The following is a 15,901-nucleotide window of genomic DNA, read 5'->3' as shown; positions in this document are numbered from 1 at the left end:
TTTATGTCAGCCACTATTTAAAAATTTCCTTTGTATGCTCACATTAAAGCTAACTTCTCACTTCTTTTTTTCTCCTGGAACATTTTGTTACCACTACTCGTAGAGAACTTGTATCTGGTTCAAATTCCCACCGGTTATGGGCTTTTCTCTTCCTTGATTTTAAATTCTTTTTTAAAAAATTTCAACCCAATAGATTCTTGTTTTCTTTTATTAAAGCTTAGTTATGTAAATTGTAAAGGCCTGTAACATTTTATCTAGAATTCAAAGTGATTGGCATGAAGTTTAGCTGTGTTACTTTCTGTCTGCTATGTGGCTAGCACCTATTTTTTTTCCCCCAAGTGTTGGTATTTTACAATATCCTGACAGCATCTGTATTTATTTTCTATTGCTGCTGTCACAAATTATCTCAAACTTAGTGGCTTAAAACAACACAAATTTGTTATTTTTCAGGTAAGAAATTCCACATTCATCTCAATGCACCAAAACTGAGGTGTCAGCAGGGCTGAATTGTTTTCTGGAGGCACCAGTAGAGTCTTTTCCAGCTTCTAGAGGCTGCCTACATGGTCCCCTTTCCTATTAGTCTGTTCTCATGCTGCTAATAAAGACATTCCCAAGACTCAGTAATTTATAAAGGAAAGAGGTTTAATGGACTCAGTTTCATATGGCTGGGGGAGCCTCACAATCATGGCGGAAGGCAAAGAAGAAGCAAAGGCATATCTTACATGGTGGCAGGCAAGAGAGCTTGTGCAGGGTAACTCCCATTCATAAAATCATCAGATCTCATGAGACTTATTCACCACCATGAGACTAGTATGGGGGAAAACCACCTCCATAATTCAATTATCTCCACCTGGCCCCATCCTTGACATGTGGGGATTATTACAATTCAAGGTGAGATTTGGGTGGGGACACAGCTAAACCATATCACCTTCCTTGGTCTTCAAAGCCAGCAATGGCAAGTTGAGTCTCTGTCATGTTGTTAAAATGTGACTTCCTTTTTATACCTCCCTCTTCTAGGGTCTCACTCTGTCACCCAGGCTAGAGTACAGTGTCACAAGCTTGGTTCACTGCAGTTTCAACCTCCAAGGCTCAAGCAGTCCTCCCATTTCAGCTTCCTGAGTAGCTGGGATCACAGGCACTTGCACAACACCCAGCTAATTATTTTTTAAAATTTTTAGTAGACATAAGGTCTTACTATGCTACCTAGGCTGGTCTCGAACTCCTGGGCTTGAGTAATCCTCCCACCTTGGCCTCCCAATGTGTTGGGATTACAGGCATGAGCCATCATGCCTGGCCACAAGTTCTATATTGTAAGGTCAATGGATTAACAAACTTAATTCTATCTGCAACCTTAGTGCCTCATTTCCATGTAATGTAACATGTTCATAGACTCTGAGGATTTGGCCAAGGATATCTTTGAGAGGCCATTATTCTACCTATCACCTCTTTCATCTGATAGCAGTTTACTCTGCCATCAAGGAAAGTACATGAAGAAGAAGAGGAGGAGGAGGACGAGGAGGAAGTTCTCAGCATCCAATCTTCATAAACCAAAATCCATAAGGTAAAGAATAATGGCTTGTTTTTCTAATTGACCTTTTTTGGGCCTTACAAATTAGACTGCATAGAGAACACAGGCTACACCTGTATTTGTGCAACCAAATACATCTTGCTTCAAAAGAACAATGGATATAAACATATCTAATTGAAAAAAACTTTATCCATTTCATATTTTTAAGAGTGATCAAATAAGTTTATTCTGTGAAACCACAGATATAAAAAGTTAGTCAAAACCCCAAAATTTTTAATTGAATAACTGCTTTTAGTATTCACCTACAAAAGAAATATGATGTATAATCTATTCTATTATGTTTTAAGGAAATATCACCATCCTCAGTGATGATTAGATTTTTCACATTGTGTATGCATATGCCAATGATATCCCTTGCCAGTGTCTCCAGGATACAATATATCTATGTTATACTAATTCAAACTAATTTCTCCTTCTCGTTTTCATATTTTATTTGCTTGGTACCAAGTAACCTAATTAGAGTTCCTCTCCAATAGCAGATTATGTCAGGTTGAGCTTTGAAATCAGAACTATCTGCATATTCGGAAACTTAATAATACATGAGAGCTAAAAATTATTACTACATATATTATCATTTGAGAGGACAAAAACAAATAAAATAACTCGAAATATTGCTTGGAAAGAAAATGTATGATTTGAGAATGGCTACCACTTTCTCTTATTCAAGTTCCTCATAGTGGTAATGAATATAATTGCATTCTTAGACTAGACTGCTTCCATAGTCATAATACTCTACCTTTAGATAAGATACTATTTTAGAACAAATAATTTACAGACAATTGCTGAAGCGTAGGATGGTTGGTTAACTGCTACTCAGGACAATGTGAATTAAATAGTGTTTTTTAATTGTATTACTCTCCATGGCAAAAACTACAATCACTTTTGCACCGACCTAATAGTAGATAATCTATTTTTACATGCAAATATTCCAAACTTACTGTATTAAAACCACAAATATTTAGCATTTCACAGAATGTGGGTCAGAAATGTGTTAATGGTTTAGCTGGGTTGTTCTGACTCAGAGTATCTCATGAAGTTATAATCAAAATGTCATCCATGACTGCAGACATCTGAAGACCTGACTGGAGCTGAAATACCCATTTCTAAGCTCATACATACAGCTGTTAGAAGGTCCCAGTTCCTATTTACATGAGCCTCTTCATAGGACTGTCCATGACATGGCACCTGGCTTCCCCCAGAGCAAATGGTTAAGAGAGAGGCAAAATCTATGATACTTCTAAAAAGCTAGCATTGGAAGTAACACATCATCAGGTCTGCCATGTTCTATTGGTCACACACACCAACCCTGATAAAACGTCAAATGGAGCTACACAAGGGCACAAACATGAGAAAGAATGGATCGTTGCAGCCATCTTCAAGGCTGGCTACCACCATATGTTCTATGGCCCCCAATTAATCAAGTTTCTCGCAATACCTAATACACTCCCTCCTTCCAAAAGCACCCAAATCTCATCCCATATCAGTGTGATTTCAGAGTCCAGAATATCATCACTTAAATATGGTTTAGTTGGAAAGAGGTTTATTGTGTGTAATTCTATAACCGTAGATTCTTGATTACTGTTTATTTTAATCCAAAGATTTACAAACAAAAGAAGCAAGTTATTTTCCCCCAAACACGAAATACACAACAGGGGCAGGCATAGGACAACTGATACTGACATTTATGAAGAAGGAAATGAAAAGCACAGGAGTCTCCAGATTAGAGCAATTATGAAATCCGCCGGGCACAAGTTGGCAGATTCTTGATTAGGATTTATACTTTGGAATAATCCTCTATGGCTTTCAGCCCCAAGCTATTAATCTCTTGATTCTACCCTCTGAGTCATCCTTCATTTCCTCATAAAAGCTAGCATGTGTTCACATGTGAGTAGCTTTTTTACTTTCCTCATTGCTTATACAAATGTGGAAATCCAAAGCCTATTTTTCATTTTGCAGTGTCTCTATCCTTTGTAGTCCAAGCTTGTGCTGTTTCTGTAAATATGATAATCTTAAAGACTTTGTGAGATTTCTGTGAAACTCACTGGGATTCACTCCATTAAATAAAAGCCACACCCACAAACATCTTTGATAAAAGTCCTTTACATTTGTCTTCTGCTGAGACAACTATTGGACAAAACTCTTAAGTGTTTTAGATTTATTGTTTGAGAGTATCTGTGAGACACACCCTTAGGAAAGACTTTATAAACATTAAACAATTACTCCAAGGCACCAGCTTTGATCTTGCTGAAATCACATCAAAAGATTGTGTAGTTCGACCCTGTTTTTTACCGGAAGCCACCATGTCTTTTATAATCTAGTTTCAAAACTATCACACTATACTTTCTGCTGTATTTTATTGTTCATACAAACCTAATGTGATAAAAAGGAGAAATCTGTAAGAGATCATGAGTATTAGGAAGTGGGGATCATTGGGAACCATCTCTGAAGATGGCTATTTCAAGAATTATTTATTCAAAACAAAATGAACCACACACAGCAATTTATACATTGTGGATGAATGTATAGAGCTCATGTATGTATCCATCTGATCTCTAAATTGAAGATTATTAAAATAATAAATCTTCTGTCTTAGTGGAGTTCCCGATCCTTTTCCAACTTCTGTGGGTCTTCAGACAACTATCTTTCAATCATCAGTAGCCAATAGCATATAGGTTTTTTTCTTTGTATTACACGTCTTCAGTGGACAGGGTAATTGAATCATTACTAAAAAAAAATTGAGGCAAAAGTCATATGCCGTCTAGCCAAGTCATGATACTAAAACATTGACTTTGACTCCAGTGACTGCCATTGACCACACATTAAAGGTAAAGTTTGGGTCAGCTATCTTTGAGCTAATGGAGATGCAAAGGAGTGTCAAATTGAAGTCTTGTCTTTCATCTACATTTTGCTTTCTTCTTGTAGAAGGAATCAAAATGCGTTTCATGGGCCCTGCAAACATTCAGTTGACGTCCAGGCCATAAGATTGCAGTTCTGTTAGCTTACACTGACTTTCACTATCGAGAAGAGGGTTGCAAAATGATAGTGAACAACGTTCTCACTGAAGATCCATTTTAACGGTCTTTCCTGATCCCATTGGAATGTAATCATTTTGATGCCAGCCTAACCAAAACAAAGTAGCAGATATGCCCTGCAATAAGCCTTCAGTTGAGCAGCTGGAGACATGATAAACACCTGGCTTCAGAAGTTAATAAAAAGCTTGTATCAGCAGCTTTGCTGACCTTTGTTAACAAGGGTATGTGTGGCTTTGTATCATCATGTCAGTGCTTTAAACAAACAAGGATATGGGCAAGTCCAGAAGTCGCATGCAAAATGCAGACTCCTTGTGCATCTGCTGCCAAGATTTATGATTTTCTTAAAGCTAGAAACTCATATTATTTGAGGAAGCGAACCTTTTTAAAGCAATCATCAAGTGCCTTATTTGCTTTGGACTCCAGAGACAGAAAGAGAAACAATTAAAATCGAATAAAAGTATCAAGTAAGGACTCTCAAATTGTTGCAATAAGCAGGTGACTTCAGTACATATTAACCAAGCAGTTATTGGGTCTCAGTTACATCAGCTCTGACTTACTGGCTTCCCAGGGCAGCTCTGAGGCCAGTGTGGTAGAGGCTTCTCCATTGTGAGCCTGTGCATGTTTCTATCCACAAATCTTTTTGCTCTATCTCTATAAAGTTAGGAAAAAGTGGTATTGGTGGGTTGTGATTTTTTTCTTGTAACTTCTTGGAACTCTGTTCATTCTTGTTTTGATACTTTCTCAGCATATCACAGAAAAATAAGAGCATTCTCCCTTACTTTTCATGTCTTTCCCTTTCCCTATACCCTCCCAATTTTTTCCTATTAGTGTCCCCATAATTTTCTCTTTCCACATCCCCTGTCAACATGACATTCTAACTTCCCATTGCTTCATTCATAATCTCTATACCTGTACCTCCTCTATGTGTTCTTTAAAAACCCCAAAATACAAACATCTTTCCAAAAGTTAGAGAACTTTAGGGTCTTTTAGAGAGCATTTGGTGATGTCTGTACTTTTGTTTTAAGTGGGACTGCACATGTATTATTGCAATTAGATGAAGAGCTATTCTGTTTTAAACAGCCTGCAGAGGAGACAATTCTAGTTTATACTTATTGATGCTAGCTTCTTATCAAATCCATGTTCTCCTCCCTGGACACGGAGCATATTTCCTAATTTCCTTTGCAGTTAAAGTGTCCTTGTGACTGAGCTTTAGCCAGGGACCATGAATAGAAAAAAGTTCCACTCATAGTCCTGGACCATATAAACTTTTCACAACTATACCTCCATACTCCTCCTTTTCCCTCTGACTGGGATAGAGAAGAGTCCCAGGATGACTCTGGAAAACATCTGTTGAAGACAACAAAGCTTCCATCACTCTGTGCTTCTGGATGATTATGTTGAAAAGTGTCAATCAACCTTTCTTCAGACATCTAGTAAGCATGAGTAACAAATATGTCTATATTACTTTCAGGCCAGAATACGTGTCTGCCTTATTTGTAATAAAAGCTAACATTATTCTAATGAATACAATAGCAGCTTAATATTAAAACTGTCATTCTGTGAGGCATGTGTATCATTTCATTCCACTGATGTAAGCTTATGAAACCAATGCTCTCTCTTTGATATGTCTTAGAAATCTTTGCTGATAGTATAAAAGACTTTTTGGCTTTCTTTCCTTTCTTATTATCTTAAATTCACTTTTATTTTACATATAAGATTTAAGGTCTGTACAGAATCCATGATTTTCCTATCAAATTCTCCACTCATTTTTTATTTCACTACCACCACCACTATAATTTTCTTTCTAGACTTTTTCAGCAGCAATTTAAAATTTTTATACATAATTAAATTGTCTGTTTTCTCTTTCATATGTAAGAATTGGCTAAGAAAAAGTATAAGGAGCAATTTTTTTAAATGTGGAATCCCAAGTGTATATACTATATAACTTCATATTGAAAATTAACCCACTTTTGACTTGGTCAAAACATTACAACTAGCATTTCACTTTATACAATATCTTAGTTTTAGAATTACAATATTAGGTCTTCTTTTCCAAACACAAAATACCTCTAGGCTGCTTTCTTTTACTCTTTGGTGACAGGTGCATTAAGAACATGTTATTATTTTAGTTTTTTCTTATAAAAGTAAAATACGTTTGATATTTTATTAGGTCATTCTTCCATTGCTACAAAGAAATACCTGAGACTGAGTAATTTATAAAGAAAAGAGATTTAATTGGCTCATGGTTGTGCAGGCTGTATATGAAACACGGCACCAGCATCTGCTGTGGAAGCTTCGGGGAGCTTTTATCCATGCAGAAGGCCAAGCAAGAGCTTGCACATCACATGGAAAAAGCGGGAGCGAAAGTCAGGGGGGCAGGTGCCACACACATTTAAACAACCAGATCTTGCAATAACTCATTCACTACTGTGAGGGTAGCACCAAACCATGAGGGATTCGCCCACATGACTCGCCACCTCCCACAAAGGACCACCTCCAACATTGGGGGATGACATTTCAACACTAGATTTGGGGAGATAAATATCCAAACCATATCAGATACTAGAAGTCAAACAATACAGAATTCAATAAAATAGAAGTAAAATTTGACTTTCTCTCCTGATACTGAGTTCATGTAAAGTCCAATGCCCACTGCTCAAAAAACATGAGCTACTAGATTACATGTAACAGAGATATTGAAATAACGTGTGGTAAACAGAAATAGTGCCCTATTGAAAATAAAGTGTCTACATTCTTCAAGGACCATGTCAAAGAAAGTCTGATTCTTAACATGAGACTGGACATTTGTCCTCACATGGGAGAGATAGAATGCCCAAGAGAGATATAAGAGGAGAACTAGGGAAGGCAATGGGGTCTTTGTTTAGGGTTAGCAGCATTTGCAAACTGAGAGAATTGTTTGTGATGTCTAGGTGCAAGAAGGGGACTCAAACCTTGCTCCATGGTTGGAAATTGCTAAAAGAGCATGGTTTCATGTTTCGGAAGCAAAGCTAAAAGGACTGTCTCATGAAAGGAAAGGAAGATAGATCCCATTTGAGTTTTCAGGCCCAGTGTTGGGAAGAGAAGGTATAAAAATATGATGGTGCATCATATAATGGTTCTTTCCAACATGAGGCAAAGAGGTGTGTGTTGGAGGAATTCAGGTGGGATGCACTCAGTTGGTATCAGTTTAATATGTAACCTAGTCTCAAAGAGTTGGGTGTTACCTTGAAATCTCTTTGAGATTGTATTACATCACTAGGACCTGTTGGGCCTCACTTACCTGAGACCTAGACAAAGGTCTAGGTCAGTCGTGATGACCAACAGAAAAGTGATGGCAAATTCATGACCACAATATAGAAGTTCACATAAAAGACATATTGAAGTACAGAAGCAAACATTTAACTTGCAATGGAAAGCCCTCTTCCAGCACCAAAATGAGACTACTAGCCACAGAGGAGGGATGGGGTGAGCAAGAGCAGACCAAGTCCATGATATTTTTTTCTTACTCTTCAACACCCTTCAAACACAGAAACTGGCAATGGACGCACATCTTTAGTCTTGAGGCAACGGGTCAATGGTGTGCTGATAAATGTTTAACAACTGGTTCTCTAGAAGGAAAATGCGACTTGTAATGTTTGATTATTGCCATAGTGTAAATACTCCCATCATGGCCAATGTCAAACTCCAACAGCACATCACTGAACTTTGAGCTGGAAAGAGATGTGCACAGTAGGCTCTTGTGAGCTGTCTCAAGTTGGCTTCATCACATTAGCAGGAAAGGTAAGAGCTGTGAGTATGAGATTATAATTCTGTAATGAAAAATCTTAAGAATTAGTAAAAATGAGATCATTTTATTAATTGAAAAGTAATAACATCAGATTGAGGAGTTTTCAAAGTTTCTGATAGATGTCCAGTGGGAAAGAGGATTGAATACAGCACAATTGGTAGCAGCTATCTAAAAAAAAAAAAATTGTTTGATATTTCGAACTTAACAAGTGGGGATTTTTAATCAACCCAGTCATAGAATTCTTGGATACACAGCCAAGCAGCAAACTAAGAGAAGAAATTTACTGCAGAGGGAGTTCAAAGGTAGCATAGCGGAGCTAGATGTGAAAGAATTAAAATTTCAGGATACAAGTCTTTAACCTCATTGGTTTACTTCATACCTAAGCATGCTATTATATGAAATTGTTTTCTTAATTTCCTTTTTAGGTGTTCATTGTTAGTATATGACTTTTGTATGTGGATTTTGTATCCTATAACTTTACCAAATTCACCTATTCATTCTAATAGTTTTAAAATTTTTTTGTATGGAGTTTTTAGGGTTTTCTACATGTAAAATCATGTCATCTACAAGTACAGCTCATTTTACTTCTTCCTTCTTGGGTAGTTGCCACGGCTGGGGGGAGGAAGAAAGAGATGGTTGTTTAATGGGATAAAGTTTTAGATGAATAAGTTCTAGAAATACACTATATGAAGTAGTGCCTATAGTTAACAATGTTATATTATGAACTTAAAAATTTGTTAAGAAAGATCAATGACACAGAAGAAAGAACTCAGAAATAAATTAATCTATTTACAGTCAGTTGATCATTAACAAAGTTACCAAGAACACACAACGGGGAAAGGAAAGTCTCTTCAACAAATGCTGAGAAAACTGGATATCCACATGCAGAAGAATGTAATTAGACATTTAATTCACACCACATACAAAAATCAACTGAAAGTGGATTAAAGACTTAAACATTAGAACTGAAACTGTAAAAGTATTAGAAGAAAACATAGAGAAAAAGCTTCTTGACATTGGTCTAGACAATAATTTTTTGGATATAACCCCAAAAGCACAAGCAACAAAGCAAAAAATAGACTAATGGGATTGAATCAAGTTAAAAAGCTTCTCCATAGCAAAGGAAACAATAAACAGAGGAAAGAGACAACCTATGGAGTAGGAGAAAGTACTTGCAAGCCATATTTCTGATAAACAGCTAATGTCCAAAGAACTCAAACCACTCAATTACAAGGCAACAAACAACCTGATTTAAAAATGTGCAAAAGACCTGAAAAGACATTTCTCAAAAGGACACATATAATGGTCAACACATATATGAATCAGTCATATTTGCTCAACATCACTAACTATCAGGGAATTCAAATTAAAATCACAATGAGATATCTTTTCACACCTGTTAGAAAGCTACTATCAAAAAGACAAAGGATAACAAGTGTTGGTGAGGATGTGGAGAAAAGGGAATATTTGTACATTTTTGGGTAAATTAGCACAGCTATTATGGAGAACAGTATGGAGTTTCCTCAAAACATTAAAAATAGAGCCACCATATTATCTAGAGATCCCACTTCTAGGAATACATCCAAAAGAAATGAAATTAGTATGCTGAAGAGATATTTGCACTCCCAAGTTCATTGCACTATTATTCACAATAGCTACGATATGGAATGAACCCAAGTGTCCACTGATGGATGAATGAATAAAGAAGATGTGGCATAAATATACAATGGAATACAATTCAGCCTTATGAAAAGAAAATCCTGCCATTTGTGACAACATGAATACACTTGGAAGACATTATGCTAAGTGAAATAAGCCAGGCATAGAAAGACAAACCCTGAAAGATCTCACTTACAGGTGGAGTCTAAAAAAGCCAAACTCATAGAAGCAGAAAGCAGAATGGTGGTTGCTAGGGGTAGGGCAGAGGAGGGAAAATGAGAACATGTTGGATAAAGGGGGGTGAACTTTCAGTTAAATGGATAAACAAGTTCTAAAGAACTATTGTGGCCGGGCGCGGTGGCTCACGCCTGTAATCCCAGCACTTTGGGAGGCCGAGGCGGGCGGATCACAAGGTCAGGAGATCGAGACCACGGTGAAACCCCGTCTCTACTAAAAATACAAAAAAAAAGTTAGCCGGGCGCCGTGGCGGGCGCCTGTAGTCCCAGCTACTCGGGAGGCTGAGGCAGGAGAATGGCGGGAACCCGGGAGGCGGAGCTTGCAGAGAGCCGAGATAGCGCCACCGCACTCCAGTCTGGTGGACAGAGTGAGACTCCGTCTCAAAAAAAAAAAAAAACAAAACAACTATTGTACAGCATGGTAACTGTAGTTAATAATAATATATTACATCCTTGAAAATTGCTGAAAGAGTGGATCTTATGACCAAAGCATATGTGAGGTGATAGATATGTTAATTAGCTTGAATCAATCATTTCACAAGGTATATCTATATATATCAAAACCTCACATTGTACACTGTAAATATATATAACATTTTTATTTGTCAATTATACCTTAATAAAGCTGGGGTAAATTGTTAAGAGGATAAATCACATGTTAAGTGTTCTCATAACAACCAAAAGTAGAGCAAAACAAAACGAAACAACAAACGAGAAGAACAAGACAACTTTTGGAGGTGATTAATAAGTGTATTACTTTGATTGTGGCGATGATTTCATGGGTGTATGCCTATGTCCAAACTGATCAAATTGTATCTATTAAATGTGCAGCTTTTTATATATCAATTACACCTCAATAAAGCTTTTTTTTTAAAAAAAAAATTGACTAATGGTTGGAATATATTCTTTATGGCTGTGGCTGGGGTTCTACTTCCCATAAGGTAGTATTGGTTTGGGGATCCAGCCACAAACGCTTTGCATGTGGGGATTATCAAGCCTAAAACCAGCCATTGGTAACTCTATGAAAAGGGCAATAGAAAACCCCAATCCTCCCAGCCTGGAAAGGAGGCAAAGAAATATGCTGTCAGCTTGGAATCTTTGGAAGAAAAAAACAAGACATGAAAAATAATGTCTAAGTTTAGACTCCTCACATTAAAACCAATACATAGCTGATGCACTCCCAGGGGCTAAGTGAGGCAGAGCAAAAACAACTGTGGAGAAAAATGCCTACAGCTCAGGGCACACCAACTTTCCGCCAAATATAAACCCTCTTGGGATAGAGCTCACAGACATCACAAAACACTTAAGGAAATGAATCACTCTGAGGAATAAATAGCAGATGACAAATGGGGGCAATTGTATCCCCAAGAACTAAAAAATTAAACGTTCTAAAAGAGACTTTAAGAAAAATTTAAATGTTTGATAAGATGAAGGAAAGTGTAGAACAAATGGACAAGAAAAGAAAAATATGACAACAGGAAACTCAAATTTTGTAAAGGACCAAATGGAACTTCTGGAATAAAAGTACAGTCACTGAATTAAAAAACAACAACAACAACAACAATAAAACTTAATGAGTGTGTTAAGTAGTAGATTAGGCACAGAATACTATGTAATTGGAAGACAAATCTGAGAAAATTACCCAAAAGGCAGCCTAAAAAGAAAGAAATGGAAAATATAAAAGGACCAGAGACATGTAGTATGAAATGAGAAGATTCAAACAGCACATAGAAATTCTAGAGGGCAAAAATAGAAAGAGGAGAAGACAGACAACGAATAGCAAAATGAACAGATAATTTCCAGGGGTACATGGTGTTACTCCTAAAAGACTGGTCCTGTCCTCTTCATTTTTCACCTTTCTCTCTTCTGTGGTGACTGCACTAATTCCCATAGTGATAAATACTATCTTATGACTGTGACTCAAAAATGTATACCTTTAATCCAGACCTCAGTTTTGAATTCCAGACTCATATATATGCACTTGATTATATTCATTTATATATTTCATGGGCATCTAAAAATGAGCTTGTTGAAACCTGAATGTTTTATGTTTCTAAACCCATGTTTCCACGTCAGTAAACCATTATCTCCATTCACTCAAATGCTAAAGAGAGATACCTGGGAATTATTTTTGAAATTTTCCTCTTTCTTTTGGCCCGGATCTAATCCTTCACCAAATTCTGTTCATTGAACCTCCAAAAAGCTCTGACACCATCATCTTAGTCCTCTACCACTGCTTGTCCCCTAAATTTTGCAATAATTTCTTAATTAATCCTGCCATTCTCAGTCTTGTCATCCTCCAATCGATTCACCACATAGGAGCCAAAAAAGATGTTTTAAAAACACAAAGTAGATGCTGTCACTCTTCAGCTTACAATTCTCCATCGGTTTCTCTCTTTCTTTGAAAAATTCAAGCTCCTTTGCATGGCTAATGTCGACACAACAATGTCCCCCATCCAAAGATCCAGAACCTGTGAATACGTTAGGTCACATGGCAAAGGTGAATCAAGGTTTCAGATGGAATTAAGTTGTTAATTAGCTGACCTTAAAATGAGGAAAGAAGCCTGGATTATCAAGGCAGGCCCAATGTAATCACAAGGATTCTCAGGAGTGTAAGAGGGGAACAGTAGAGAGAGTGAGGGGTTGTCAGAAGCACTGAACTGACTTACCACTGCTGGCTGCAAGGATGGAAGGGGGTTATGAGCGACAAAAGGCAGACAGAAAAGGCATCCTCCTCTAGGCTTTTAGAAAGAAACACAGTCCTGCCAGTGTTCTGATTCTAGCCCAGAGAGACCTGTTTTGTACTTCTGACTTCCACAACTGTAGGATCATAACTTTATGTTGTTTCAAACCACAAAGTTTATGGTAATTTGTTACAACAATAGAAAGTGATACCTCAGCTTCCAGGACTTGGCAGCATTTGGCCATTGTTCCCAGCTTCATTCCCCCCCAGGGCACTCCCCAGCTCAGTGTGCTCCGGCCAGTTTGCCCTTTCTCTGCCCTCTATGCTGAGCTCTTGGCCAGGATTAGAGCTTTCTTATCTCCCTTTCCCTCTGCTTGAAGTACACTTCACCTGGTGTCTTAGTTCAGGTTCTCCCGGAAGCAAGCCTTCATATAAGTATTTGCATTCAAGTTATTCATTTGGAAGGTTGTCCCGGAAACACAGGTAGGGGATTAGGAGACTGGGTCAAGGAAAAACAAATAGCCAGTAAGGAAACACTAATGAGCTGGTCACCACTATGGACAGCTGGAGTTTACTTCCACTGGAGAATTCTGTAAAACAGTGTAGACAAACTCTATTTGGAATATCACTGTATACAGAGCACCTATTTTAGGCAATTAATAGATATTTGTTGCATGAATAAATAGAGAATAAATTAATAAACTAGCTAGCACATGAATAGTGCTCACTATGTGCTACCTGGAATGTGATGAACTTTAATAAATTTTTGCTGCTTTGCTATATTTGCAGATTTGTGAATTCCGAGGTCATCTTTTTTCTTCTATATGCTATATGGCCTCAAAGTAGCCACTCAGACTTTCTGTTTAATCATCTAATGCCTTAATGCCAACTGAATTTGTAATGCTCACCCCAAGAAAAGGAGTAGAAATGAAGGAGCCTCTATGATCACTTGGAAAATCTGTCAGTAAACACGTAGAGATTGGAAAATGGGGATATACTAAGCTGGAGGGAAGAGATATATGTTCAATGGAAAAAATCCCTGAGTACTTTTGATAGTGCCTTCTCATTATGACAATGACATGAAATGAGCCAAATCATTCTCAAATTTTCATTATTCATTTCAAGCAATTATAGTTTTGATTTTATTTTTCAAAGGATGATCTCTTCTGGGTATGAAGCACTTGCCATCACCTTTCCAGTTCAAAATTCTTTTTCTCAGCATTTAAGCTTTTGGTCTTATAAAAGCATTGACCTTTCTTACCCCATAAAAGCAGCTTGTTAAAATCATTAACTAAAGTGTTAAGGTGTCATTCTGTTAAAAATCTCACAGATACTGTGTGGCATGTGGCTTTTGCTCACAAAATTGTTCAAGTAATGGTACTTGAGTATTTATTTTATACATGCTAGGAATCAAAGAATACCAAATAGCAACTATACCCTTATTCAGTAATAAGGGTAGGTAAATAAAGATTCATTCTATATTTCAGTTCTGTATGAGATGTGTGTGTTTGGTGGCGGGGGGCAGAGAATAAGAATTAACTGAATAAATCATTCAAGCTGTTCCTTACACAGGAAGCATTGTCATAATGGGTCACCATTAACTCTGGGAGTACATGATATCTTTTAGGCATGCTGGGATGGACACCAAAGTGAGACCTACTTTATTAAGTCATACCAAGATTTGTGTTTTTAGCTCAGCAGTGCATTGTATAACACTGGTCTGACTTGTGATGTGTTCAATTGAAAACCAAAAAATTATGCTTTGTCCTCTAACATACAATCCTTGTGAAGAAAAAACCAAGCTAAAAATAATATAAGCCATTTATAAAGATGGCCTGGAGATTCCCAAGACATGAGGTGAATATATCTGTCAGTTTGATGTTTGTCTACCACACTTCTTATGGTGAACTTTGAGCTAATTTTTAATGGTTAGAATTGGTGACATAAGAAATGGTAAACTCTTCCTCTTCTTGGAGTCTGTGGCAAATCAGGGATCATGAAAAGTTTGTGTAAATATATGTGCCACTCACTAAAAAAGGGAATTCTAGATTCCTCCCAGTTGATTTAAATATGAAAATATATCAGAAACAACAACAACAACAACAACAGCAGAAACCTCTGCAGACACAAACGACTCTGTCTGACAGCTTTGAAGAGAGCCGTGGATCTCCCAACACGGAGGTTGAGATCTGAGAAGGGACAGACTGCCTGCTCAAGTGGGTCCCTGACCCCTGAGTAGCCTAACTGGGAGACATCCCCACTAGGGGCAGACTGACACCCCACACCTCACACGGTGGAGTACACCCCTGAGAGGAAGCTTCCAAAGTAAGAATCAGACAGGTACACTCGCTGTTCAGCAATATTCTATCTTCTACAGCCTCTGCTGCTGATACCCAGGCAAACAGGGTCTGGAGTGGACCTCAAGCAATCTCCAACAGACTTAAAGCTGAGGGTCCTACTGTTAGAAGGAAAACTATCAAACAGAAAAGAGACCTACACCAAAACCCCATCAGTACATCACCATCATCAAAGACCAGAGGCAGATAAAACCACAAAGATGGGGAAAAATCAGGGCAGAAAAGCTGGAAATTCAAAACATAAGAGCACATCTCCCCATGCAAAGGAGCGCAGCTCATCGCCAGCAACCGATCAAAGCTGGTCGGAGAATGACTTTGATGAGATGAGAGAAGAAGGCTTCAGTCCATCAAACTTCTCAGAGCTAAAGGAGGAATTACATACCCAGTGCAAAGAAACTAAAAATCTTGAAAAAAGAGTGGAAGAATTGACAGCTAGACTAATTAATGCAGAGAAGGTCATAAACGAAAGGACAGAGATGAAAACCATGACACGAGAAATACGTGACAAATGCACAAGCTTCAGTAACTGACTCGATCAACTGGAAGAAAGAGTATCAGT

Source organism: Rhinopithecus bieti, unplaced genomic scaffold (assembly GCF_001698545.2).
Source record: "Rhinopithecus bieti isolate Rb0 unplaced genomic scaffold, ASM169854v2 scaffold_11655, whole genome shotgun sequence".
NCBI classification, from domain to species: Eukaryota; Metazoa; Chordata; class Mammalia; order Primates; family Cercopithecidae; genus Rhinopithecus; species Rhinopithecus bieti.
This window is presented reverse-complemented; position numbering follows the sequence as displayed.